General features: G+C 38.6%; 1 protein-coding gene and 1 pseudogene across 6 annotated transcripts in view; both read left to right on the forward strand.

The window, feature by feature from the left end:
* The window catches only part of KCNN2 (potassium calcium-activated channel subfamily N member 2), a 439,076-nt gene that overhangs the window by 336,952 nt on the left and 74,597 nt on the right, over positions 1-27,527 (forward strand). The gene's annotated exons all lie outside the window — the stretch shown is intronic.
* LOC308652425 (NADH dehydrogenase [ubiquinone] 1 alpha subcomplex subunit 1-like) lies at positions 1,753-2,257 on the forward strand (annotated as a pseudogene). The gene is made up of 2 exons: positions 1,753-1,792; positions 2,046-2,257. The product of its transcript is annotated as an NADH dehydrogenase [ubiquinone] 1 alpha subcomplex subunit 1-like (transcript).

Below are 27,527 nucleotides of genomic sequence, written 5' to 3' on the forward strand. Positions count from 1 at the left end.
CACAATTTTAAAATGGGCCCTTTCAAGTTATAAAAGTCAGCAGTTTGGAAGCTTTCCTCATGCATCTGTGACTTGCAAAGCATCAATGCTCAGTGTAATGTTTCCCAAATAAATTGGTCATTAAACTCTTACAGAAAGAAAAGCCAGTACTCCCTTTAGCTCAATTTTCTCTTGATTCCTATGCAGATATAATTTGTTTTTGTTTTTGTTTTTGTTTTTGTTCTGCCTCCAGATAGAACAATGGGGAATAATATTTGTGGAAAGCGGCTTTGAGATTCTGGTCCAAAGGTGTAGGTTGAAAATAATAGCAGCGATTATTCTCAAGTAGTAAAAACCTAAAAACTGAACAGTTAAGAATCTAACCTCAGTGGAATCTGGCCTGATATCATAGTTCATGACAGTCTACCATTGTGCCTCCATGCTGATGTCCAGATTTTATGAAATATGAGTGTCAAGTCGAGTGTCTTCTAACCTCAGGAAATCCCTGGAATCACCTACTTGTTTCATAAACCAGGATGTGTGCATGCAGTTCTGAGCAGCATGCTCATGAAATTCAACTTTAGAACCACCTGCCAGATAAAAAGAAAGAACATAAAATCTTAATACAAATGTCCTGCTATCCAAGCCTTTTTGTCTTGAAGAAAATGAATACATTTCTTGGACCCAAGTAGGGCTTGATTGGAGAAAACTCAAGTGTTTCCTACAGGTAACAGGATTTTCTGCATTCTATTTCTTTTTGAATTTTATACCTTTCATTAAAAAAAAAATATTTATTAGTTGTTGATGGAACTTCATCTGTTTACATCGAAAGCAGTGCTTCACACATGCTAGGCAAGCACTCTACCACTGAGCCCTAACCCTAGCCCCATACCTTTCATTTTTAATGTGTCCTTAATGCAAACTGTATTAAAATGACAAAAGAGATTCAAGACAAGTGCCTTCACATAGAATAAAATATACAAATTTTGGACATCTATTGTGTTTGGAAAAATTTGCCTTCTGTTGCAGAGTTAAACTTTTATGACATGAGTCTGTGTTGATGGGTTCGCTTACTGTTATTAGAATTAGACAGGGAATGAGGCAGACTTGAGTATTGTTGTCCCAGAGCTGGTTTTGAGAAACAGAGCCCCTACTGTTTGTCAAGAGACCACTTGGCTTGCTCTAGGGGGACTCCATGAGCTGCCTCTGAACTACTTGCTGGCCTGGCAGAACAGTGTCTAGTCTGTGGTCATTTCCTGAGGCCTGGTGGAGGGGAGCATCCGTCCTTGAACTCTTCTATTCTGCCAGTTCAATGCAGTTTGGCACCTGAATCTCAAATCCCCTGGATTAATAAATAGTCTGATCACTGCCAAATTCCTAGGGACACTGGAAAAGACCCAGTCATCAGATATTTAAATGTAGCTTGGTGCTGAAGTCAAAGGCATTTTGAGTTCCTGGGCATTATTCTGTACATATTTAGTAAATAAATATAGAAAATTAAAATATTTCATGCAGATTTACATCATAATTGTTGACTAAGATCTAAAAAGAGAATTGTTTAATTTTTGTAAAAAAAAAAAACAAACTTTAGTGAGACATACTTTTATATCATAAAATTCACCTATTTAAAGTGTATGGTGTGACAGAACTATGCTACTATCACCACAAATTCAGTTTTAAAACACTCCAGTCACCTCAGAAAGATTCCCAGTGCCCATGTGCCTTAAATCCTTGCTTCTTTCTTCAGTTCTAGATAACCACTATCTAACCGCTATGTCTCTACAGATTTGCTTTCTAAGCCCTTCATGTACAGGTGACCATATAATATTGCAGCCCCTCTGTACTTGCAGGTTTCTTAACCAACTATGGATTGAAACTACTTGGAAAAATTTCATCTGTCCCAAGCATGTACAGACTTTTTTTTTTTGGTCTTTATTTCAAAGCATGTACATTGTATTATGTGATAAAAGTAATCTTGAGTATGGGGTTTATTGGGAAAGGAGCCGAATCTCTTCACCTGTAAGGAGCTAAGGAGTAGGGATTTGATTTAGATAACCTTGCCAAAGTGTGGTTCAAAATTCTTCCAGCACTCAGTATCATGAGCATGTGCTTGGTTATCCTGGGAGTGGCCACTGCCTACATCCACAGGTTCACTAACAGGGGCAAGGAAAAAAGGGTTGCCCATTTTTCGTATCAGTGGAATTTGATGGAAAGAGATCGATGCATATCCTGAGTTAATCATCATTATAAATCAAAGGGTTTGGAGAATATTGATTAAGGAAGCATTTTCCTGATTGATGGAAAAAAACTTGTTATGGTCATCTACCCTGCTAGGAGGTTTTTTGATATATTATGTAGCATGCAGTGTGTTATATAATACATAATCAAAATAAAATGAAAAAGAAAAGGTAATCTAGAGATGATTTAAAGTATATGGGAGGATGTGCATGTACATAGTATTTGCACAAAATACATAATATCATTTATGTAAGGGACTTCAGCATCTGTGGATTTTGATATCCAAAGTGTCCTAAAACCAATACCTCCACAGATACCACGGGACAACTGCATATTCTTTTGCATCTGGTTTCTTTTACTTAGCTTAAAATTTTTGATGTTTGTCTATGTTGTAGTATGTGTCACAGTTTGTTCCTTTTTATTGATGAACAGTATTCTGTTGTAAGGATATGCTACATTTTGTTCAACCATTCATCAAATGATGCACATTTAGATGGTTTCCTATTTTTGTACTATGGATAGGGTTGCTGTGAATTTTTGCACATAACTCTCTGAGTGAACATATGTTTGGGATTTTTTTCTTCTCTCTTAGGTAGACATCTAAGAGTGTGTTATTTTACATTTCCACAGCAATCAGCAATGTATGAGGATGCATGAGGGTTCCACTTTCATCACATCCTTGACAATATTGTCATTCATAGAGACGTGTGTGTGTGTGTGTGTGTGTATGTATGAATACATATATGTTTTTATACACATATACACACTCTCATATAAATACACATATATACCTTTGTCACATCCATATGTATATCTGGATATGGACATATGGCATTGTGAGTCATATATATGAGAATGTATATGTGTATATGTACACATAAATAAATACATTTATTTTTATAATTTCATAGCCATTCTAGTACATGTAATGTGGTACATTACTTTGGTTATAATGTGCAATCCTTTAATGTATAATAATCATGAACTCCCTTTCATGTGATCATTAGCTTTTCTTTATCTTCTTGGTGAAATAGTTTTAGTTAAAAAAATTCTCATTTTTTGTCCATTTTAAAATTGGGTCATTTGTTATTGCATTTTAAGAGTTCTTTATGTATTCTAGTTACTAGTCCTTTATCAGATATATGACTTGCAAATATTTTCTGTGGCCTGCATTTTGATTTCCATACAGTGATTTTTCAATGTGTTGCAGCCATTCAGACTTCCCTTTCTCTAAACCAGTCTCGTCTTGCCTCCCAAAAACATACAGGAATAATATCCAGCAGTGCGTAGCTTGCAGATGGGGATCTTTGGAAAGCCAAATCCCTTATTCAGGTTCATGCTGTAATGCCTCTCCTGGCTACTCTTTTATCACCCTGAAGTCATTTTTTTCTAGTAACCACTACCTGGTAGTAACAAGAAAGAGAAGGAACAATGGAGATTATTTTTTCAATCCTGCTTAAAAGTCTTTTCTAGTTCTTTCATTTCTTTGATAATTGTAGTAGCTATAAAAAGTAAATAACAGAAAACAATTTGTCATTTTCACTTTCAGTGAAAATATGTACCCACTGCTTCCAATTGGTATATTTAAGATTTTTTTTTTTAGTTTGCTTCCCAAGATGAAGCAAGATTTTTTTTCCTACTAATCCCCAGCTTTCTTCATGAATAATGGCAAACATTTGTTATGTATCTGGCCCAGTTTTAGGGATAAAACTGAAAAACAAATCTCATGCTTCCCCTGTGTGTGACCTTGCTGGATTTCATGACAGTCCACTGTCATGACTCTGAAAGTGTGAAGTGCTAACCACAGGCTGCCCAACCAGATGACCGCTGTTTGACTGTTTTTCTTAGCATGCTTTGTATTATAGTGACAGTATATCATACAACTCACAGGGATGTAGCAACTGTATTGAATCCACAGTAGCTGAGGTGGCAAATGATGTTTGAGTGACTGCTGCCTAATATCTTTACTTTCAGGTTTCCCCACATGAAGTAGACTTCTAAAAACTTTCTGTGTTATATGAAAGGTAATTTAAATGTTTTAGCTTACCGAGGCATATGTAATATTCTTACAGGAAAAAATCCAATTAAAAAGAGATTTTCAGGGCTGGGAATGTAGCTCAAGTGGTAGCGCGCTCACCTGGCTTGTGGGGGGGGGGGGCTGGGTTCTATCCTCAGCACCATATAAAAATAAAATAAAGATGATGGGTCCACCAAAAACTAAAAAATAAATATAAAAAAAAAGATTTTCAGACTTTTGGTATCTAATATTGTAGCTTGAGAACTTCCTTTGAAATGTCATGTAAGAATCATGGTTTGTAAATATGAAAGGGATACAGTAAAGCACAAGGTATTCAGATCCAATTTGATGATCAGAGAATATCTTTTGTGTTAGTAATCATGATCAAAATTTAAATTTAGTGACTTTCTGGTTTCAAAGAAATGGTTTCCAAAATTTCATGTAACTGAGCATACTAGTCATCGGTGCTAGGCATCTATGGAATGTCATTCTGAAAGTCTACTTGATATTGTTTTGTCTCAATGGAACACAGAGAAGGTGTCAAGCAGTTCTGTACCAGAATTTCTGGGTTACTCTGTGTCTGAAAGTGGGTGAGTATTCTTATATTTATTATGGTAGTCTGCCTACTACAATTTAGTAAGATGTTTTTAAAAATTATTATTTAATTATACACATTTATGTGATATTATGACAATTTGATCCATGTTTGTACTATGTAATGATCAAATCAGGGTACTTAACATTTCCATTTCACTAGACATTTGTTTCTGAGTTTTTTGATTAGCACATAATTGTACATATTTATGAGATACAGTGTGATATTTTCAATACATGGATGCAATAATACTGATCAAATCAGAGTCATTAATATTTCTATCTCTTTATCATTACTTTGTGTTTGGAGTTCTCAAGCTCCTCTCTTCTAGCTATTCATAAAATATGTAATAGGATTTTGTGAACTATAGTCACCCCACTGTGCTATAGAACATATACCAAAACACATTCTGTGTTTTGGTATCCATTATCCAACCTTTCTCTATTCCTCCTACGCCTAGCCTCTAATAATCACTATTCTCTTTCCAGATTGACTCTTTTTTAGCTTCCACAAACAAGAAAGAAGATGTGGTCCTTGTCTTTCTGTGTCTCACTTATTTCTCTTATTACAATGACCTCCAGCATATCAAAGAGATACCTGCATGCCCATGTTTATTGCTCTACTGTCACAATAGCTAAGATATGGCATCAACTTAGATGCCGATCAATGGGTGAATTGATTAAAAAAAAGTGGTATATACATACAATGAAATACCATTCATCCATAAAAAGAACGATACTTGATACTCTTTTTTAAAAAATAGGTCTGCCAGGTGTGGTGGTGCATACCTGTAATCCCAGTGGATGAGGAGGTGGCTGAGACAGGAGAATTGGGAGTTCAAAGCCAGCTACAGCAACAGGGAGGCGCTAAGCAACTCAATGAGACCCTGTCTCTAAAGTAAAATATAAAATAGGGCTGGGATATGCCTCAGTGGCTGAGTGCCCCTGAATTCAATCACTGATACCCTCCCCCAAAAGGATTCAGAGGCGTCTGGGAAGTGAGAAGCCACATTGCCCAGTTTCGATTTCTATCTTCAGATGATCCATTTTTGTAATACCTTTTATTCCTCCTCTCACCCACCACTCAACTTAATTTCCATCTGGATCTCCGTCCTTTCAACCCTGCCAAGGTCATTGTCTTGATGGGGCGGCTGTTTCAGGTAGTTGTGTGATGATGGATGGTTGAATAGCCAAAGGAACGAGAGCATCATGGAAGGAAGGTTTGATGTCATCTCTAGAACCAGGATCACTAATGGAATTAGTGGTGGTATGTATCCAGAACTCTTATGTGTGGGTTAGATATTCTTTGAGTGTGTGTGTGTGTGGTGTTCCACACCTTGTGTAAATGCAGGTACCAAAGTTCTACCTCACTCAAGCTCCTCAGTGGTCAAATCCATATTGGTACCACCTTGATCCCCAAAGAGCCCAGAGTCCTTTCATATCGTGTTCAGAAAGCCTTATAAGTCATCTGTCAGGCCAAGAGCAAGACTGACTACTGTTGTTCTCTGAGGGCTTGTGGGGTGGGTATTTCTGCACAGTAGTGATCGCATCAGGTAAAACAATAGAAGGCTGATTACCAACTCTTAATGAGTGCCTTAATCTATTAAAATTTAACTCTTATTGTGAAGAATTTGTTATGAAGAGTAATGCTAATGGGCATAATCTATGTTAAATGTGGGGAACATTTGAACATTTTTATCCTCTCCTAGAAACTGGTTTCATTTGCAAGCAATTAGAGTTTTATGATTTAGTAAGTTAACACAGGTTAATGAGGAGCTCTGTGTTAATTTAAAATTTCTGTGAAGCAGTGGCAAAAATAGCACTTGCTGAATATTTGAAGACTGCAGACACATTGGTCTTGGAAATCTGAAACCTCCCTTATGTGCTGGAACACCAGGCAAAAGGCCCCATGGAAACGTGACAGGCATGGTACAGCGCTGTTTGCACGGCTTTCTCTGTGTTCAGCTTGGAAGTATTTCCATTTACTCTGCTGGAGCACACGGACTTCAGACAGTTTCTCAGCCTTTTATCTTGGGCATTGCTTCACAGGCTCCCAGGAAAGGCGTGGCTGCAGTCATTGCTGGGATTTGCAAAGGGAGGGCACAGGGGACCCTGTTCTGAGGTGACATTAGTGACAGAACCCCAATGTGAAGAGAACTCTTCAGACAGAAGTAAGTGCCCCTTAAGGCAGCATTCCATCTCTCCTTTCATGAAACTGCCCATGTTGTAAGATTACTGCTGGTATCCCTCTCACCATTCAGCTTGGACCCTGATCACGTTTAATTTCTGGACACTTCCCGGAAGCCTCATTAATAGCAACAAACAGGCAATCTAGCATGGCTCATGTAAAATACCCACCACAGCCTCAGGAATAAAAACATCATGAGTGTTAAACCACCAGGTATAACTTCCTCAGACCAAAAAAAAATCTTTTAAGTAACTGCATCATGAAATAGTTGCAAGGTATTTGAAAGATTAGAATTTTCTTTCATGTTCCTTTATCCAATTTTACTTTTTATTAGAAATTTTATCAGGTTTGGTTTTTGTCTCAATTTGTGCTTAGAGGGGATCATTTTTTGTAAGGACAAACAGCAAGAATTGAGGAAACATTTTTTTCATGTTCTGGGCTAAATAAACCAGGGGTTGGCAAACTGTAGCTCATGGGCCAAACCTGGACCACTGCTTGATTTGCAGAGCCCATGATCTAAGAACAATCTTTACGTACTTTAAGTGTTGATAGGAAAATAAATGTGAGGTAGAGACCATATGTAGCCAGCAAAGCATCAGATGTTTATTACTTAGCCTGTGTGAAGCAGGTTTGCTGCCCTGGGTCTCAAGTAGCATCATTTTTGTCTCCAGTATGTTTTAAGCACAATATGATATTATAAATCCCAAAGAATTTTCTCATTTTCCTTTGGGGGTCAGACAATGGGCTTATAATTTATCACAGGTTAAATCAGAGGTAATACCCTATACCCAGATAATCAGAACATCTTTTTTCTTTTCCAATGCTGAGGATCAGGCCTCAAGCATGACAGGCAGACACACTGCCACTGAGCCACATCCCTAGCCCTATAATCAGAATATTTTTAGGACTAAATATAAATGTTTCATAACAAATGATCAAACATTGACATTGGTCGAAGTGGTGATAGGTACAAATATCGTACCAATGTTAGTAACCTGAGCTATTTTGACTAGTGGTAACTAGATGCCTGCATAATTCATTTTTTTATGTATGCCAAACAAATCTATCTTTTCTGTCCATCCAAATATAATGCAGTGAGATATGAATTAATTGCTCCAATCTATTGAAGATTCTAGTCTCCTAGGTTTTAACTTCATTGACCTTGAATAACATCAGTACAAACATCGAGTCATTAAGAATTCTAATCTGGAAGTTGTAGAGGACCAGGTCTCAGGATGGACTTGGAACTGAAGCCACCAAAACGTAATCATTGAATATTGTCAGAATACTTTTCCTTTCCCTGGGAAAATGATCTCGGCTCTTCTTGCAGGATCACTCTCTGCAGTATGTAAACTGAGCACATAAAGCAGTGGCTATGTGCTACTTATCCTTGGGGGCAATTGTGAAGGCAAAACAATCTTTATTGCTATTTATTGGAGTATTATAATAAAATACTATGAGTATCTTTTCTTTTTGAGCTCTACTTCCAAATGTAGGGCTTCTTCTACCTAGTGAAGCATATGTTACTTAATGTGGGAGAAATTGACCAGCAACAGATTAGAATTATCCCTCATTGAGTTTCTTATAAGCATCCCTACTAAGACCTCTCACAATGTTTGCTTTCAAAATCTCTAAAGCATTGCTGCCTTTTCCACAAATGTGATATTCATTCCTTAGAAGAAAGAAGCAGCAGTGATTTGGCTAAGATACCAGATATCTGGACAATTATCATGGTTAAGATGACATGTTTACATTGAATGAAGAAAGCACTCACAGAGCAGGTTTTATAGGAGAGATAGAATTTTAATGCCATATTTGCATAAGAATTTCATATTATGGTTGGATTATATCCTCCTCCTCCTCCTCCTCCATTCCATTTGATCATTAGATAGGCTGTAGATGTAGCTTTTCTGATTATGCCTACTCTGGCCCCAAGATATTTGTTTCATAGCAGTGTTCAAGCTAGATAAGAATAAGTTTCCCCTTCTTTCCTTGTTGATTTATATGGACACATTTTTCATAATCAAGAAAGATAGTTTGGATGTGAGTAAAAACTGCAACTTGCCTTTTTCTCATAACAAGTTGAATTTTTTTAATGCTGCAGATTTTTGTTCTTTTCCAATATAGCTTTAGGTTGTCTTACTTACTTTTCAATCTATTTGGCACATAGCCCTGGATATTCTTGATCTGAGCATATATTTCCTTTTTATAGATTTTCTTTGTTGGCAAGGCAGAAATCCTCAGGTATGGTAACTAGTGAACCAACTTATTTAGGTGAAGTTAAGAAAAATAAAACACAACAACAAACAACATGTGGGTTAAGTGTACTTAAAGTGAATTAAATTCTTAAAAAAAAAAAAAAAAAAACAGAGTCTGTAATTTACCTGCCTTGATTCAATGTGAAAGTTATTTTCTTGGTTTTTTGCTTGTTTTGAAAGAAAGCACAGCATTTGAACCACCTTTATGTTATTCATTATCAGTATTTAGTCTCTGGTATTCTACTAAAACAATTTTGCTAGTTAACCTTTTATAAAAATCACTGCTGGGCACAAAGGGAGAATGTAAAAATCCATCTGAAAAAGAGCTTAGGCTGGAATGGAGGACCTCCAAATTAAATAAGATTGTTTCAGACATTCTTACCTCTATAAATTGAACATTTATGTCCCTCCAAACCTCATATGCTGAAATCTATGCCCCAGTGTGATGGTCTCAGGAGCGGGGGCATTTTTGGAAGGTGATTAGAACTTGAGGAGAAAGTACCTTTGTATGGGATTAGTTTCCTTATAAAAAGAGACTCTAGAGAGTTCCCTGGTCCCTTCTACCATGTGAGAATGCAGAGAGGATGGTTGGCTGTGAACCAAGAAACAGGTCCACAGCAGACACCAAATACCCAAACTTGATCTCAGACTTCACATCTTCCACAACTGTGAGAAATTAATGTCTGTTGATTGTGGTCACCATTAAGCTATTCTAGCTATTCTAGCAGCCCAAATGAACTAAGACACTTGCATTTCCATAGAATTAGCAAAAGTGACTGTACAAGTTTGTTTAAGGACTAGAAATGACTAGATATTCAAAAGAAAACAAAACAAAACAAAAAGGTCATGTATCATTTCACTGTCCTCTTTTAAATGTCCTTTAGGAATTCTGACCATGTTGTCTCTTGGTATTGGCTTTGTGTACAGCCATAGGCTGTTTTCTTTAAGCAAATGTGGACAGACAATTGTTAGAGACTCATAGATGACTGGCTCAAATCTGACTGAAATATCTTAGGAAGTACATCCTATTAAGATTTTATTAGCACTTTTCTAATCGTTTAAATACACAGTTTTGTGAGCATTGGGGCTACTATTGGTTGGTGAGATACTGTCTCTGAAGGTGAAAGTCAGGAATCATGTTATGTGGCAGAAAATGTAGAACAGAGATGTGTAGGTCTCCAGTACCCAGCACATGAACTGTCAAAGCTGACACTGAACAAACACCTTGTCGGGGAGAGTCACCTGAAACAAAACAGCAAAGCATGTTCCCCCACACTTTTCATGGAGTTATATATAAGGGCTTCCTGCCTTGACTGCTTGCAGACAGGAATAGAGGATTTTACTTTCTCTGTGCTCTGTGTAAAACCTAGAGCAAAGCCAGTGACCAACAAATAACAGTTGGATGAAAGAATCACTGTCTAATTATGAACAGTTTGGCTAATTTTATTTTTTAATATTTTTTTATTTTTATTTTTACCATATGATTTATTTATTTATTTTTTTTAGTCATACATGACAGCAGAATCTATTTTGACATATAATACATACATGGAACGAACATACATCAGTCATATTGTCTATTCTATTCTGCTGCCCTTCCTATCCTCCCTACTCCTCCCCTCCTCTCCCATCCTTTCTCTCTATCAGTTTGGCTAATTTTAATGTTCTTTTTAAGCTATGCCCTCAGACCTAATTGGATTGGAATATAGCTCCTCTATCCTGCTCCCCAACCAAAGACAAGGCACAGATAAACCAAAAAATGAATGATTTATGTCTGTAAAATAAGGAGGTTAATAAAAACACCTTTTTCAGAGACTTGGGAAGTATTTCATAATGTTTTCGACTCAATAAATTAGAACTGCCTTGGCTTGTATTAAGACTGATTTCTAAGGGTACTCATTTATTAAGATTAAAAAAAATTTCTACAAATAGATTCTGGGACAGGAAATGAGATAGAATATCCCTACCCATTATCTCATTCACAAATATATGTGTGTGCGTGCGTGCACATGTGTGTCATGTACACCTAGACATATTCCTAGTCGATTGTGGGGAGAGAGTATAAGTGTCAAAATGGCCTGGTCTTTTTTCTCTAGGAATTTGCAACTCCATAGGGCAAATTTGTTAAACTATAATATGGAAGAGAATAAAAGAAGAGACCTAACCAAGGGAAAGCTCACAGATTATTAAATTATCATTTAAAAACTTAGAGGACGACTTCCTAGAGAAGAAAAGATTTTATTTGGGACTTCAAAATAAATAGCATTTCAAAGGGCCAAAAAGTGAGACAGTGCAGCCCAGACTGAAAGGACACCACTTTACAAAGTACCTGACAAGAACAGGAGGAAAAGTTTATTTTGTCCCACAGTTCCATAGGTTTAGTCTATGGTCAGCCAACTCATTGCTCTGGCCCAAACTGAGGCAGAACATCATGGTGGAAGGGTGTGGGAAAAGAGTGGTGCTCCTCTTGAAATGGCAAGGAAGCCGAGTGAGAGGGGTGAAGGAATGCTCTGAACATTCCTGCATGAACACATGGGCTTTGGGGAGTACCTCATATCTAGATCACATCAGAGACTAAGCTAAATTGGGGCTGATGTCTGGGAAAATAAAGAGTCTGGATCTTAGCCCATATGTCTGATTTTACTGTCTCGTTAGTATTATTTGTGTCACCATTATTTATTAGACCATTCATTATATTGACATTTTTCTTACATACATTTACATTAAAAGGAAACGTACTTTTGGTAAGTTTCCCCAAAACTGGTTTTGGGAAATAATAAACCTCTATCACTTTTCTAAGTAAATTCTGAAATCCAAACCCTCATTAAATTCTAATTTGACCCCTGTTCCTTCAGCGCTGTTGTGAGCTAAGCTTGTTACAAATGGAGATCAGCACACATCAGAGGCATGATCCTGCTAGTACTCACCTGACGCTTATTCTTAGCTGTACCAGAAAGATCAGAAGAGGATCAAAATTACAATAAATTACTAAGAAACATAATATTTTTCAATCCTGATTTATGCGTGTGTGTGTGTGTGTGTGTGTGTGTGTGTGTGTGTGTTACTAAAATTCATCTGAAACACCTCCTAAACATTTGGCCTTTGCAACTGTCTATGTCCTATACCTTCAGAAACTCTGTTTGGAGAGGGCCTTGGAGTATTTTATGTCTTGAAATAACATAAATACGGCTCAGACTTCAGAAGGGGAACCATGGCAGCATCAAGGACAGCTGAATGAGAGGCCTGGCACTGCAAATCAGGAAAACCAGCTTGCGGGGCTCTTCCATTCTAGCCTGGGAGTTAGGGGTTTGTGTCAAGGGATGGATCCTTCCGTAAGCAGTACCAGTGACCTGAAAGGTCAGGACATGGCTTCAAGGGGGAATGTAAGGTGTCTAACTTGTGTGAAGTGGTAAGTGTTGTGGGTGCTTAGAAGGTATAGTATTGAATGCAGGAGGAGAGAGCTGAAGAGGGGCAATGATGGGATCTATGTTGGAGATGTCAATGAGAATTTGAAAAAGAAACATGGTTAAGGTAAACCTGGCCACACCTGGGTACATCTAAAGAAATGGGTGATGATAAAAGAGGAAGAGGAGAAAAATATGCTAAGGCTCGATTCAAAGAAAAGCAGGTGAAGAGAATGCACTATGGTGTCACTGAAATGGAAGATGAAGCCATGTGTGGAAAGCAAACCTAATGAAAAAATGACAGTATTTCTAAATTCAATAAATGAAAGATGTAGCAATCTACCCACGGTCCTGGTATAAATAAGTGGCTTAAGAATCATGTTTGTAAGTAATAAGGATTGCATAAATCTCAAAAGTGTTGCAACTCCAGATTCACATGGCAATGGCTAGGGACATTCAGCCAGGTACTAATATACTCTGGTTCCTGTGCATGTCTGAAGAGCTCCACATTCCTAGTTCCATGGATCCTAGACCTGCAGCCACAATGTGCACTTATCTCTGTGCAGTAGTTATAGAATCTTGGAGGGATGGGAGAGATTTTCAAATGTAGTACTAGGGATTGAACTCAGGAGTGCTTTCTCACTCAGCTACATCCCCAGCCTTTTGTATTTTGAGACAGGGTCTCACTAAGTCCTGGAGACTGGCCTCAAACTTGTGATCTTCCTGCCGCAACCTTCCAATTTTCTGGGATGAACCCCACTGCCAACTATTCACTTACTTCTTGAATCCTATCAGCCACCAAAAGTGTTATGCAGCCATGTTTGAAATCTCAAAGGATGCTCTTACTAACTCCTGAAAAAAAAAAAAAAAACTTCTCTACCCTTGACCCAATTTATTCTATTTTTAAATATACTCAGATTTCGTTAGAGTAAATAAAAAACATCCGTGCCTTCACTGACTGGCTCAACCTGAGTGTTTTGTTATCTAACCTGCACCCTCTACTGAGTCTAATCAAACAAGAAGAATCATGCTGACACTTTGGTTAACAACACCAGAGTTTACTTGATGCAAATATGGGGTTCCTTCTGTTTGATGATGTTTGGAGGAGTATAATTAAATGTTTACAGTGGAAGACTGAACACAGATTTTATTTTATTTTTTTTCTTTATTTTTTTATTTTTTTATTGTTGGTTGTTCAAAACATTACATAGTTCTTGATATATCATATTTCACACTTTGATTCAAGTGGGTTATGAACTCCCATTTTTACCCCGTATACAGATTGCAGAATCACATCAGTTATGCTTCCATTGATTTACATATTGACATACTCATGTCTGTTGTATTCTGCTGCCTTTCCTATCCTCTACTATCCCCCCTCCCCTCCCCTCCCCTCCCCTCCCCTCTTCTCTCTCTACCCCTTCAACTGTAATTCATTCCTCCCCCTTGTATTATTTTTCCCTTTCCCCTCACTTCCTCTTGTATGTAATTTTGTATAACCCTGAGGGTCTCCTTCCATTTCCATGCAATTTCCCTTCTCTGTCCCTTTCCCTCCCACCTCTCATCCTTGTTTAATGTTGGTCTTCTTCTCGAGCTCTTCTTCCCTAGGCTGTACTTAGTTACTCTCCTTATATCAAAGAAGACATTTGGCATTTGTTTTTTAGGGCTTGGCTAGCTTCACTTAGCATAATCTGCTCTAATGCCATCCATTTCCCTCCAAATTCTATGATGTTGTCATTTTTTAGTGCAGAGTAATACTCCATTGTGTATAAATGCCACATTTTTTTTATCCATTTGTCTATTGAAGGGCATCTAGGTTGGTTCCACAGTCTTGCTATTGTGAATTGTGGTGCTATGAACATCGATGTAGCAGTGTCCCTGTAGCATGCTCTTTTTAGGTCTTTAGGGAATAGACCCAGAAGGGGAATAGCTGGGTCAAACGGTGGTTCCATTCCCAACTTTCCAAGAAATCTCAATACTGCTTTCCAAATTGGCTGCACCAATTTGCAGTCCCACCAACAATGTACAAGTGTACCCTTTTCCCCACATCCTCGCCAGCACTTGTTGTTGTTTGACTTCATAATGGCTGCCAATCTTACTGGAGTGAGATGGTATCTTAGGGTGGTTTTGATTTGCATTTCTCTGACTGCTAGAGATGGTGAGCATTTTTCCATGTACTTGTTGATTGATTGTATGTCCTCCTCTGAGAAGTGTCTGTTCAGGTCCTTGGCCCATTTGTTGATTGGGTTATTTCTTATTGTCTAATTTTTTTGAGTTCTTTATATACTCTGGATATTAGGGCTCTATCTGAAGTGTGAGGAGTAAAGATTTGTTCCCATGATGTAGGCTCCCTATTTACCTCTCTTATTGTTTCTTTTGCTGAGAAAAAACTTTTTAGTTTGAGTAAGTCCCATTTGTTGATTCTAGATGTTAACTCTTGTGCTATGGGTGTCCTATTGAGGAATTTGGAGCCCAACCCCACAGTATGTAGGTCGGAGCCAACTTTTTCTTCTATCAGATGCCGTGTCTCTGATTTGATATCAAGCTCCTTGATCCATTTTGAGTTAACTTTTGTGAATGGCGAGAGAAAGAGATTCAGTTTCATTTTGTTGCATATGGATTTCCAGTTTTCCCAGAACCATTTGTTGAAGATACTATCCTTCCTCCATTTCATGCTTTTAGCCCCTTTATCAAATATAAGAAAGTTGTAGTTTCGTGGGTTGGTTACTGTGCCCTCTATTCTGTACCATTGGTCCACCCGCCTGTTTTGGTACCAGTACCATGCTGTTTTTGTTACTATTGCTCTGTAGTATAGTTTGAAGTCTGGTATCGCTATACCACCTGATTCACACTTCCTGCTTAGCATTGTTTTTGCTATTCTGGGTCTTTTATTCTTCCATATGAATTTCATGATTGCTTTCTCTATTTCTACAAGAAATGCCGTTGGGATTTTGATTGGCATTGCATTAAACCTATAGAGAACTTTTGGTAATATCGCCATTTTGATGATGTTAGTTCTGCCTATCCATGAACAGGGTATATTTTTCCATCTTCTAAGATCATCTTCAATTTCTCTCTTTAGGGTTCTGTAGTTTTCATTGTATAAGTCTTTCACCTCTTTTGTTAGGTTGATTCCCAAGTATTTTATTATTTTTGAGGATATTGTGAATGGAGTAGTTGTCCTCATTTCCATTTCAGAGGATTTGTCGCTGATATACAGGAATGCCTTTGATTTATGCGTGTTGATTTTATATCCTGCCACTTTGCTGAATTCATTTATTAACTCTAATAGTTTCTTTGTAGACCCTTTTGGGTCTTCTAGGTATAGAATCATGTCATCTGCAAATAGTGATAATTTAAGTTCTTCTTTTCCTATTTTTATGCCTTTAATTTCTTTCATCTGTCTAATTGCTCTGGCCAGTGTTTCGAGAACTGTGTTGAACAGAAGTGGTGAGAGAGGGCATCCCTGTCTTGTTCCAGATTTTAGAGGGAATGCCTTCAATTTTTCTCCATTCAGAATGATGCTAGCCTGAGGCTTAGCATAGATTGCTTTTACAATGTTGAGGTATGTTCCTGTTATCCCTAGTTTTTCTAATGTTTTGAACATAAAGGGATGCTGTACTTTGTCAAATGCTTTTTCCTCATCTATCGAGATGATCATATGGTTCTTATTTTTAAGTCTATTGATGCGGTGAATAACATTTATTGATTTCCGTATATTGAACCAGCCTTGCATACCTGGGATGAATCCTACTTGATCATGGTGCACAATTTTTTTGATATGTTTTTGTATCCGATTCGCCAGAATTTTATTGAGGACTTTTGCATCTAGGTTCATTGGAGATATTGGTCTGTAGTTTTCTTTCATTGAAGTGTCTTTGTCTGGTTTCGGAATCAGGGTGATGTTGGCCTCGTAGAATGAATTTGGAAGTTCTCCCTCTTTTTCTATTTCCTGAAATAGCTTGAAAAGTATTGGTATTAGTTCCTCTTTAAAGGTTTTGCAAAACTCTGCTGTATACCCATCCGGTCCTGGGCTTTTCTTAGATGGTAATCTTTTGATGGTTTCTTCTATTTCCTCAATTGATATTGGTCTGTTTAGGTTGTCTATATCCTCCTGACTCAATCTGAGCAGATTATATGACTTAAGAAATTTATCAATGCCTTCACTATCTTCTATTTTATTGGAGTATAAGGATTCAAAATAATTTCTGATTATCTTCTGTATTTCTGAAGTGTCTGTTGTGATATTGCCTTTTTCATCCTGTATGCTAGTAATTTGAGTTCTCTCTCTTCTTCTCTTCATTAGCATGGCTAAGGGTCTGTTGATTTTATTTATTTTTTCAAAGAACCAACTTTTAGTTTTGTCAATTTTTTCAATTGTTTCTTTTGTTTCGATTTCATTAATTTCAGCTCTGATTTTAATTATTTCTTGCCTTCTACTTCTTTTGCTGTTGTTTTGCTCTTCTTTTTCTAGGATTTTGAGATGAAGTATGAGATCATTTATTTGTTGGTTTTTTCTTTTTTTAAGGAATGAACTCCAAGCAATGAATTTTCCTCTTAGAACTGCTTTCAATGTGTCCCATAGGTTCCGATATGTTGTGTCTGTGTTTTCATTTAACTCTAAGAATTTTTTAATTTCCTCCTTGATGTCTTCTAAAACCCATTGATCATTCAGTAACCTATTGTTCATTCTCCAAGTGATGCATGATTTTTCCTTCCTTCTTTTATTGTTGATTTTCAGTTTCATTCCATTATGATCAGATAAGATGCATGGTATTACCTCTATTCCTTTATATTGTCTAAGAGTTGCCCTGTGACATAATATATGATCTATTTTTGAGAAGGATCCATGTGCTGCTGAGAAAAAAGTGTAACTGCTGGATGTTGGGTGGTATATTCTATATATGTCAATTAAGTCTAGGTTGTTAATTGTGTTATTGAGTTCTATAATTTCCTTATTCAACTTTTGTTTGGAAGATCTGTCCAGTGGTGAGAGAGGTGTGTTGAAGTCTCCCATGATTATTGTATGGTGGTCTATTAGACTCTTGAACTTGAGAAGAGTTTGCTTGATGAATATAGCAGCACCATTGTTTGGGGCATATATATTTATGATTGTTATGTCTTGTTGGTGTATGGTTCCCTTGAGCAGTATGTAGTGTCCCTCTTTATCCCTTTTGATTAACTTTGGCTTGAAATCTATTTTATTTGATATGAGTATGGACACTCCTGCTTGTTTCTGCAGTACATATGAGTGATATGATTTTTCCCAACCTTTCACCTTCAGTCTATGTATATCTTTTCCTATCAAATGTGTCTCCTGTAGGCAGCATATTGTTGGGTCTTGTTTTGTGATCCATTCACCTAGCCTGTGTCTCTTAATTGGTGAGTTTAAGCCATTAACATTTAGGGTTATTATTGAGATATGGTTTGTTCTTCCAGCCATATTTGTTTATTAATGTTACTAAACCTGATTTGTTTTCCTCTTTGATTATTTTCCCCCCTTTACTGTCCTACCTCCCACTGTTGGTTTTCATTGTTATTTTCCATTTCCTCTTCCTATAATGTTTTGCCAAGGATTTTTTGAAGAGATGGTTTTCTAGCTGCAAATTCTTTTAACTTTTGTTTATCGTGGAAGGTTTTAATTTCATCTTCCATCCTGAAGCTTACTTTCGCCGGATACACGATTCTTGGTTGGAACCCATTTTCTTTCAGTGTTTGAAATATGTTATTCCAGGATCTTCTAGCTTTCAGAGTCTGTGTTGAAAGATCAGCTGTTATCCTGATTGGTTTACCCCTAAATGTAATCTGCTTCCTTTCTCTTGTAGCTTTTAAAATTCTCTCCTTATTCTGTATGTTGGGCATCTTCATTATAATGTGTCTAGGTGTGGATCTCTTATGATTTTGCACATTCGGCGTCCTGTAGGCTTCTAGGTTTTGGGATTCTGTCTCGTTCTTCAAGTCTGGGAAGTTTTCTCGAATTATTTCATTGAATAGATTGCTCATTCCTTTGGTTTGGAGCTCTGTGCCTTCCTGTATCCCAATGACTCTTAAGTTTGGTCTTTTAATGTTATCCCATATTTCTTGGATGTTCTGCTCATGGTTTCTTAAAGTCTTGCTTAGCTGTCTATGTTCTTTTCAAGTTGAAATACTTTGTCTTCATTGTCTGATGTTCTATCTTCTAAGTGTTCTACTCTGCTGGTAGTATTCTCAATTGAGTTTTTACGTTGGTTTATTGCTTCCTGCATCTCTAGGATTTCTGTTTGTTTGTTTTTTATAACCTCTCTCTCCCTGTATAGTTGATCTTTTGCTTCCTGGATTTGTTTATGTAATTCATTGTTGAAGAGATCTCTCATTGTCTGATTTTGCTGTCTAATGTCTTCCTTGAGACTCCAGATCATCTGAAGCATGTATATCCTGAATTCTTTATCTGACATTCCATCTGTTGCAGCCATTACCTCTTCCAGAGTTGAGTTGACCTGCATTGTTTGTGGTCCTTTCTTTCCTTGTCTTTTCATACTGCTCGCGTTCCTTTCTGCTTGGTGAAACTGTTGTGTTTTTGAAATTTTCCCTCTATTTATTTATATTGCTCTTGTATAGTTGAAAATCTCCCTTGCAGGGCAGGTAGTGGCTGTGATCCTCCTCCAATTGGGGTGATCTGTCTACCACGCTGGCGGACCGCTAGGTCTGCTCTGCCGGTTGGTCGCAGGTACCCCTACCCTGCAGGTGCATGGGGCAGCTCTGTCACTCTGCAGGTTGCTGGGCCTGACCTGCCAGTGGGTTGCAGGTTCGCCTACCTTGCAGGTGTGGGGGGAGGGGGCGGCTCCACCCCTCAGCAGGCCGCTTGGCCTGATCTGCTGGTGGTCACAGTTCCGCCTGCCTTGCAGGCACTAGGGGAGGGGGCGGGCCTGCCCCTCAGCAGGCTGCTGGACCTTTTCTGCTGGTGGGTCACAGGTCCGCCTACCCTGCAGGCGCGTGGGGCAGCTCTCTGAACACAGATTTTAAAAGGCATTGTGCTTGTCTTTGTAAAGCTTCAAAAACACTCCTCTCTAACCTACTTAAGCATTTCTCTTCAGTGTCTACCTAGAATTCTATTCCTATGGCTGTTTGTGTTGGATCCACCAGAGCATAAGCTCCTGAGGTCCAGTGCATTCCTCATTCATGCATTGCTTCATTCATCCATCACCAGTCCACCGAGTGCCTGTTCCACATTAGGCTCTATTCTAGATTCTGGGAGAGAAGAGTGACAGGTTACATTCTACTGCTCCTCAGTAGATAAGTCAGTGCCATGCACATGGTAACTGCTCTGGAAACAGCCAAGAAGTTCCTGAAATGTGCTGGATTGAATGGGTTTGAGATTGATAACTGTTTACTGCTGTGTAAGAGACTGAGGCAGATGCTGCATCCCTAATTCACATCTCATTCCTCACTGGTTTTGGGGCTTTAAGAAATGCATTGAGAAACAAATATCCTAAAGACTGTACCCTGTACCTCGCCTAGGGGAGATGAGAGCAACAGAGATGTGTAGGTGTCCAAGAGAGCAGAACGGAAATGGTACATGCCTAGGGCTTTTCTCCATACTCCTTAAGAGCAATTTGTCCTTTTTGTTTTGTCTTGTGAGAGTGTGATTTCAGCTGGAGGAGCCTCAACAGGCAACACAGTTAATTCTACTAGGAAGAAAAACTAGTTTCAAATGTTTGAAGGGACAGCAGAACTTGGGGAGTGTGTGTGAATATGTGCTATGGTTGGACTTTCTCTCCTTCAGTGCCTTTCTCCCTCCTTCCTGTGACACTGGGAAAACTGAAACGTGTCACTAAATGACCTATCACAGTCCCTGAGCATTTGTCATTTCTTCCTACCCCTGCTGCTTACATATCCTCAGCAGCTCGAAGAGACAAATCCTAGAGCTGGACTATTAACACAGCACCTGGGCCTGCTCTGCACAAGGTCCCTTCCCTACCCCGTGCTGCCTTTGCTGCTCATTGCCTTAGGAGTGACGGGTTCTGTCTGTTGGCTTCTTGAGGCACTTTTGCTTTATGTCACTTTTGGAAGAAAAGACTTGCAGTGCTTCAAGGATAGGTCTCAAGTATTCATTCAGCTTAGATAAAAATTGTAAAAGCACCCTTTTCCCTTAAAAAGCAGTGGAGAATGAGGATTCGATTATCATCACCAGTCAAGAGGAACTAACTGTAATGTTTGACATGCAAGGGGAAGAAAAGAGAGGGTGACGACCCTTCAGTTATGAATGTGAAATGAATGATGTGACTATACGTGAGTTTTTGTCTCTTTAGATTTTGTGGTTGCATAATTTCATTGAGAAGTTCAGAAATAGGAAGAAATGTCAAAATGAATAAAGCCTGTTTCCTAGACATTGCTAAATGTGTCTCCTTTGCTTTAAATAACAATGTTTAAGAATCAACCTTGAATTATATGTTATCAGGTAAAACACAGTTGAATTTTGTGGTTTTCCTTCATTAAAGTTTCACAAATTAAAAATCATCTAAACATGTTTATGAGGAGTTTAGCTGGAGATATTTGCCATCAGTATCTTAAATATGCTCAGAGCTCCATTGGGGCCTCTTTTCTGAGTACTGAAATATAAATATATATATGGGCTTATATTACTAATTTTCAAAATGAAGGAGGTAGACTATGCAGTTTAGTCCCTCCCAGCTTAGATTTTTGTGCCTTTGTGGTTCTTTGATGATTTGGAGGCTTTTAGAAGGCACTCTAGAGATGTATGATTAGTATATTCATCAAGTTTTGTTCACATGTGAATACTAGTTTGCACAACTGAGTCATGTGTAGCATAATGAGGCATTACTAGTAAGGATAAAAGTTCCCATGTGTGTTAGTCAGCTGTCTGTTATTGTAATAAAATAACTGAAACAATCACCTTAAAAAAAGAAGAGTTTTCTTTTGGATCCCAGTTTGTGGAGGTTTTAGTCCATGGCTAGTTAGCTCATTGCTTTGGGACCTGTGGTGAGGCAGCATGTCATGGCCAAGAGTACATGGTGGAACATCCTGTTCACCTCATGGCAATCAAGAAGTAAAGAGCCCAAAAGGGCTGAGGTCCCAACATCCTGTTCAAGAGCATACCCCAATAACCTAATACTTCCCATTAGGCCCACCTTTTAAAGTTTCCACCACCTCCCAATAGCATTGAGCTAGAGACTAAGCCTTTAACAAATGGGCCTTTGGTGGACATTGAGATCCACACCATAGCCCATGTTCTCAGACATACATGAATGCATGAGTTTTTAGAAGCCACTCAAATATCTTCCTGTTGAGAGGAAAGATCTTGACTGTGTCCACAGCCTGATAGTACTTACTAACTCTTGACCAAACTGCTCCAAAAAATAGACATAATTTTCTCATGTGTTCTTGACAGTGATAATATCATTTCCTAGTGGGAAAACATTGGTATTTGGGGTGGTGAACAAATTTTATTCTTGATCTATAAGCCATCATTAGACATAAATTATGACATTGGATCTGTAGTATCCTATAGTATTGAAATAATGAGGGTGATAAGGAAAACAAATATCTAAAAAGGCTCTTCAGTGGGGTGAAAATGAAAAGGAGGTTGAGAAGTACAGACTATCCTAGGGCTTCAGCTGCAGAGTCTGAGGTTGGAAGTGTTGGGGCTGCCTGGAGTTTGCTTACTTGGTAGACCCATGCTTGAGTGACCCCAGAGACCACAATGCATTGTTAAAACCTGTATATCCTGGTATCCTGTATTGAGGACACCTATCAAAACTTAAATTGAGGGGCTGGGGTTTTGGCTCAGTAGTACAGCGCTCGCCTAGCATGTGCAAAATGCTGGGTTCAATCCTCAGCACCACATAAAAATACATAAAATAAAGGTATTGTGTCCAACTACAACTAAAAAAGTTTTTTTTTAAACTTACACTGAGCATCAGATACGCCACTTATGCTAACTTTGTTACTCTAAGTTTTGATAGGTGGCCTATACATGGGATGTGGGGACATAATGGGATTATTAACCTTTGGGTTGACCTGGTGGGGGTCATCTGTACAGGCTCTAGGTCTTTGGGTGATATGCCATGTTTATAAATTTTAGCCAAACATCGATGGAGGCACTGGAGAGGTAGAGAGGTACATTTGCAAGGCTTCTAAGCAGCCCATTTTGTTGTAGAGATGTGTTCTATAATGGCACATGTGTGAAATTAATTTTGCTTACTTTTATGATAGGCAAGGTGAGCTTTAAAAAAAATTAAAGGAATTTCAGGGATTAGAAAAGATATTCAATTATAAATTTAAGACCCTTGCACACCCTTTTAGCATATGGCATAGGCATAAGCCAACTCCCTATGGACAGATTATCATATCCATTTGCTTTCCTATGATAATTCATTAGTGTCTCAGCACCCAAGCCCCAAAGGTAGGAGCTGCCAAATTTCAAAATTCAAATCATTGAATTATTGTGCTCACTGTACAGGTTCATGTCATTGATGGTTAATGACACAGGTGGAGGCAATTTCTAAGAACAGTCTAGCAGTTTCAGGTCCTTCATGTATATTTAGCCTGAAACTCTGGATTCTGTTTCCTGAGACTGAGACCCAAGAACAGGACATCTCCTTGGCACTTGTCCTCAAAGGCTCACCTGAATTTTCCATTCAAGTCACCTAACGATGCTCCCACCTCAATACCTTTTGATGTTCCTGACAATGATACTCTGGTTAAGTAAGGATTAGGAGACCATTAGTTAGGTTATTTTGGAATGTGATGATTCAGCACAGGAAAATTCTAGGATATGAAGGAAAAAAGAGGGAGGAAAGTGTCCTGAAGTGGAACAGATTTAAAATTTCAGAGCCTAGCAGGCTTGTCTTCAGACAATTGCAAAAGGAGAGTGGGCTTCAATTGCAATAGCAAAGTTTCAGGCTTATCTTAGTGTGAAGAAGAGCCTGGTGGCAGTTGGAAGCATCTGATGGTGAAATTAATTATCAAGGGTAGTCATGGCACTGTCTTCTCTAAGTGTTTTCAAAAATAAGATTGACTTCTCATCTGTCTGGAATGACATTAAGTTTACCATGAAAGAAAATACAATTTGCTTAAGGTTTTTTAAGCCCTTGAATCTCTGAGTGATATGAAAGTTTTTTTTTTCCATAAAGCATCTTTTATATATTGAGTAGAAGAGAGGCAGTCAGTGGTACAGAGCACAGATCCAATCCTGGAGCAGCAGCCTAGCTTTGGATACCAGCTCTTCTGTCTACCAGTTGTGGGGTCTTGAGAAACTTACTCAGACTTCCCTGTGCCTCTCTTTACTCTTCTGTGAAGTGGGCGGTAAAATAGCACCTGCCCTCTGAAGGTATTATAAAAATTCAGTAAGTTAATATTTTTAACATGCTCTATAAGGACTTATTAAAATATGATCTTTTGAAGACATTATGTAAAGATTTGTGTCATCTTTATTTAACGACTTGAAAAGACTTTTACTAGTGTCTTTGAAGCTGTAAACATATATTGCTATCTCTCAACCACAAGAAAATGATTTAGATAAACCTTTGCATACATTTAAAGCATTCCACATTTAGAGACTCAGATATTTGCAAAGCATGTTTGAACTGTCAAGAGAACCCAAAGAAACAAAACCTGCCCTCTATGATGTTTTTGGCACCTTGACAACTGTGGGTCGGGTGGTGTGTTAGTGTTACACTCTGTAACCCACACTGGCTGCCTCTGAGGACACTGCTTTTCCAGAAGGTTTCTCAGGTGGCAACTCTTTTTCCCTGTGCACCTCACTTACAACTTTGTTGCAGATGCTGCTGGTATACTTTCTTTTCCTCATTTCATGGGTTCCAGACTCATGATCCTCTCTCCCTACTCAAAGACCCCAGCCCTTTTGCAACATTTAGTTTAGATGCTCCTCCTATTACAATTCTCTGCTTTCCTCCAGACCACTTCACCTTATATGTTGCACATTTACTGTATGCATCTTACTGCTGTGGTCATCATAGTGGATATTTTCAGTACCCACTTACAATACTCACTGCTTGTCCTCTACTCCACCAGCCACTCTAGATTAGTGCTTCACACCTTTTCTGTGCATAGAGACCTCCTGGGGCACTTGTTAAAATGCCATTTCAATTTAGTAGGTCCTGGGTGGGGCCCAAGATTCTGCATTTCTTACAGGCTCTTAGATAATACTGAGACTGCTGGTTCAGGGACCATAGTTTGAGTAATAATTCTCCAGACTATCAAAATCTCTATCTCAAGCATCCTAATTTCTGGCCACCTCCTGCTATTTTAAAAATATTTCCATCCTGATGGGAAGCTCCAGTCGATTGACTTTCCCAATGAATTTCCATGGTCTACAGTGATAATCTCTCTCTTGCACACATCCTCAACACATTTGCACCCCTTCTTTTCATCATACCTACCTACCTACCTGGAAAAAAAAAAGAAAAAGAAAAACAGCTTTGTTTTAAATCAAATTCTCTACGTCCTCTGGTGTACCTAAACCTTACATGATAGCTGGAGGAAAAACACGTAAACATGCCAACAGGGCTTACTTTGAATTTTTATTCATTGCAAATTCTTTTGGTTGTCCTACAGAATTATAGCCTGAACCCAACCACTTATCAATACCTCCTTGGCTGCCAGACTTGTCCAAGTCATCACCATTTCTTATTCTTAAGGTGAAATAAGTTGTAAATAATTATTCTTATAATTGCCTTCTTCCTAGGCATCCTGTGACCACCCTTCTTCTATGCTCAGATCCCCACCCAACAGTGAGAGATCCTTTAAAAATGTTTTCCTAATCAGAACACTCTTGTGACTTCTGTTACTGGAGTTTTCTCTGGCTGCTTCTCACTGATGACCTCCTCCTTTCTTCATGCCTGTCAATCCTGCCCCAGCCTTAAGACCTTTGTGTATCCCTCACCTGTAATGGCCACCCCAGTTAGGCCCTTTCTCTCAACCCAGCTCCTGGATCAAATGCTTCCACTATTTAAGTTCCTTCCTCCCCCTTCCTGAATGCATCTTGTGTCTGTCCCCCTTACTTTGCAGTATTTTCCTTTGTAGCAATTATTACCTGACATTTACTATAACAAAATGCCCATCATGCTGTATGCCAGGCATTGTTCTAGTATTTTAAAAATATTGTTCTAGTGTTGTACAAATATTAATTTATTAACTTTGTAATAACCCTGTATGGTTTAGATGCATGGTGTCCTCCACAGCTCACAAGTGAGACAATGCAAGAAGATTTGGCAGAGAAATTATTAGATTACAGCCTTAATCTAATCAGCAAATGAATTCCTGATGGGATTAATTGAGTGGTGGCTGGGGGCAGGTGGGCGTGGCTGGAGGAAATGGTTCATTGTGGGCACAACTGTGAAGTATATATTTTGAATCTGGAGAGTTGGAGATTCTGTTTTCTGATACATAATGTGAGCTGCTTCCCTCTGCTATACTCTTCCACCATGATGGAGCTGGCTGTATATAAGACTGAGGCCTCTGAAACCATGAGCCCTTGAATATATGTTTCCTCCCCTAATTTGGTTCTGGTCAGGTCTTTTCGTCACAGTAACAAAAAAGCTGACTAAAACAAACCCTAAGGCCTAGCTCTGTGATTATCCCCATTTTACAAATAAAAGACTTTAGGCCCTAAGAGCATAAATCACTCATGGAGATCACATAATTCTGTAGTATTTTTAGAAAGAGGATCTAATACATTATATGTGTGTGTTATTGTCTGTCTCCCAGCAGTATGCAAGCTCCATAAGGGACAGGACATGGTTGTAGTGATTGCCGTATCCCTAGTTCCTAGAATACTGCTTGACAGCTTGTAAACGCTCCAAAACATTTTACTCAATGGATGAATTCTGCAGGTTTTACTCTCTATATCTAAAAGCACCATTTTGTGATTTAAGGAGATTTAGGTAAAGATTTGTATTTTTATGAAAGACTGAGTTGGGCCTTTTGTGCATGAAAAAAGTACATTACTATTTTGCTGAAAAGTATGTTATTTATTTTATATAAGTATATTTAGTATTATGTATTTAAAATTCTTGTTTCCCTCAAGAATTTAAGCTCGATTCCAACATGGCGGCGGGTGCGGAGAGATCAAGTCTCTGACCTCTTCAGCTGTGTGGGCATAGGGAGTCGTAAACAACCTAAATCTGTTTGCTCAGGATCACTAGGCAATGCTGAGCTGACGTGGATCTGGGGCGAAGAGTCTGGGCCTCTCAGAACACACACTGAGCCCGGATCGGCTGAATTCAAGCTCCCATTCGCCTGCTTCCCGCAGACAAACAGCTGTGACTCAGCACTAATCCATCCGGCTGAAACAACTGGTCAGCCCTTCTCATCCTACGGAGGTAAATGCCTACCGAGCCTTCATAAGTAGTGGCCACAGGTTTGAAACGGGGCTTTGGAGAGACAGTAAGGACCCACCCGTTGCATTGGTCGCCCAGCAAAGGGAAACGAACTGTCACCATTTGCAAGAGACACCACCATGGCAGAGAACTGACGTCATCAGACTGCCGCGGAGGAGATAACTTCATTGAAACCTGCGGCTACAGGTGTGTAATCCCCTAGCCTTCCCTCTCTACACATCGGGGAAACCTTAACGCCAAGACACACTGTTATGAAGATATCCAATATACAGAACAAAGAGAAAATATTAAAAGCTATAAGAGAAAGGAGACAGATTACATTCAGGGGTAAACCAATAAGGTTAACAACGGATTTTTCATCACAGACACTGAAAGCAAGAAGGTCATGGAACAATGTATTTCAAACACTGAAAGACAATGGATGCCAACCAAGAATTCTGTATCCAGCAAAATTAAGCTTCAGGTATGACAACGAAATAAAAATCTTTC

The sequence above is a fragment of the Spermophilus citellus genome (assembly GCF_964194105.1).
Source record: "Spermophilus citellus genome assembly, chromosome: 1".
Classification (NCBI taxonomy): domain Eukaryota; kingdom Metazoa; phylum Chordata; class Mammalia; order Rodentia; family Sciuridae; genus Spermophilus; species Spermophilus citellus.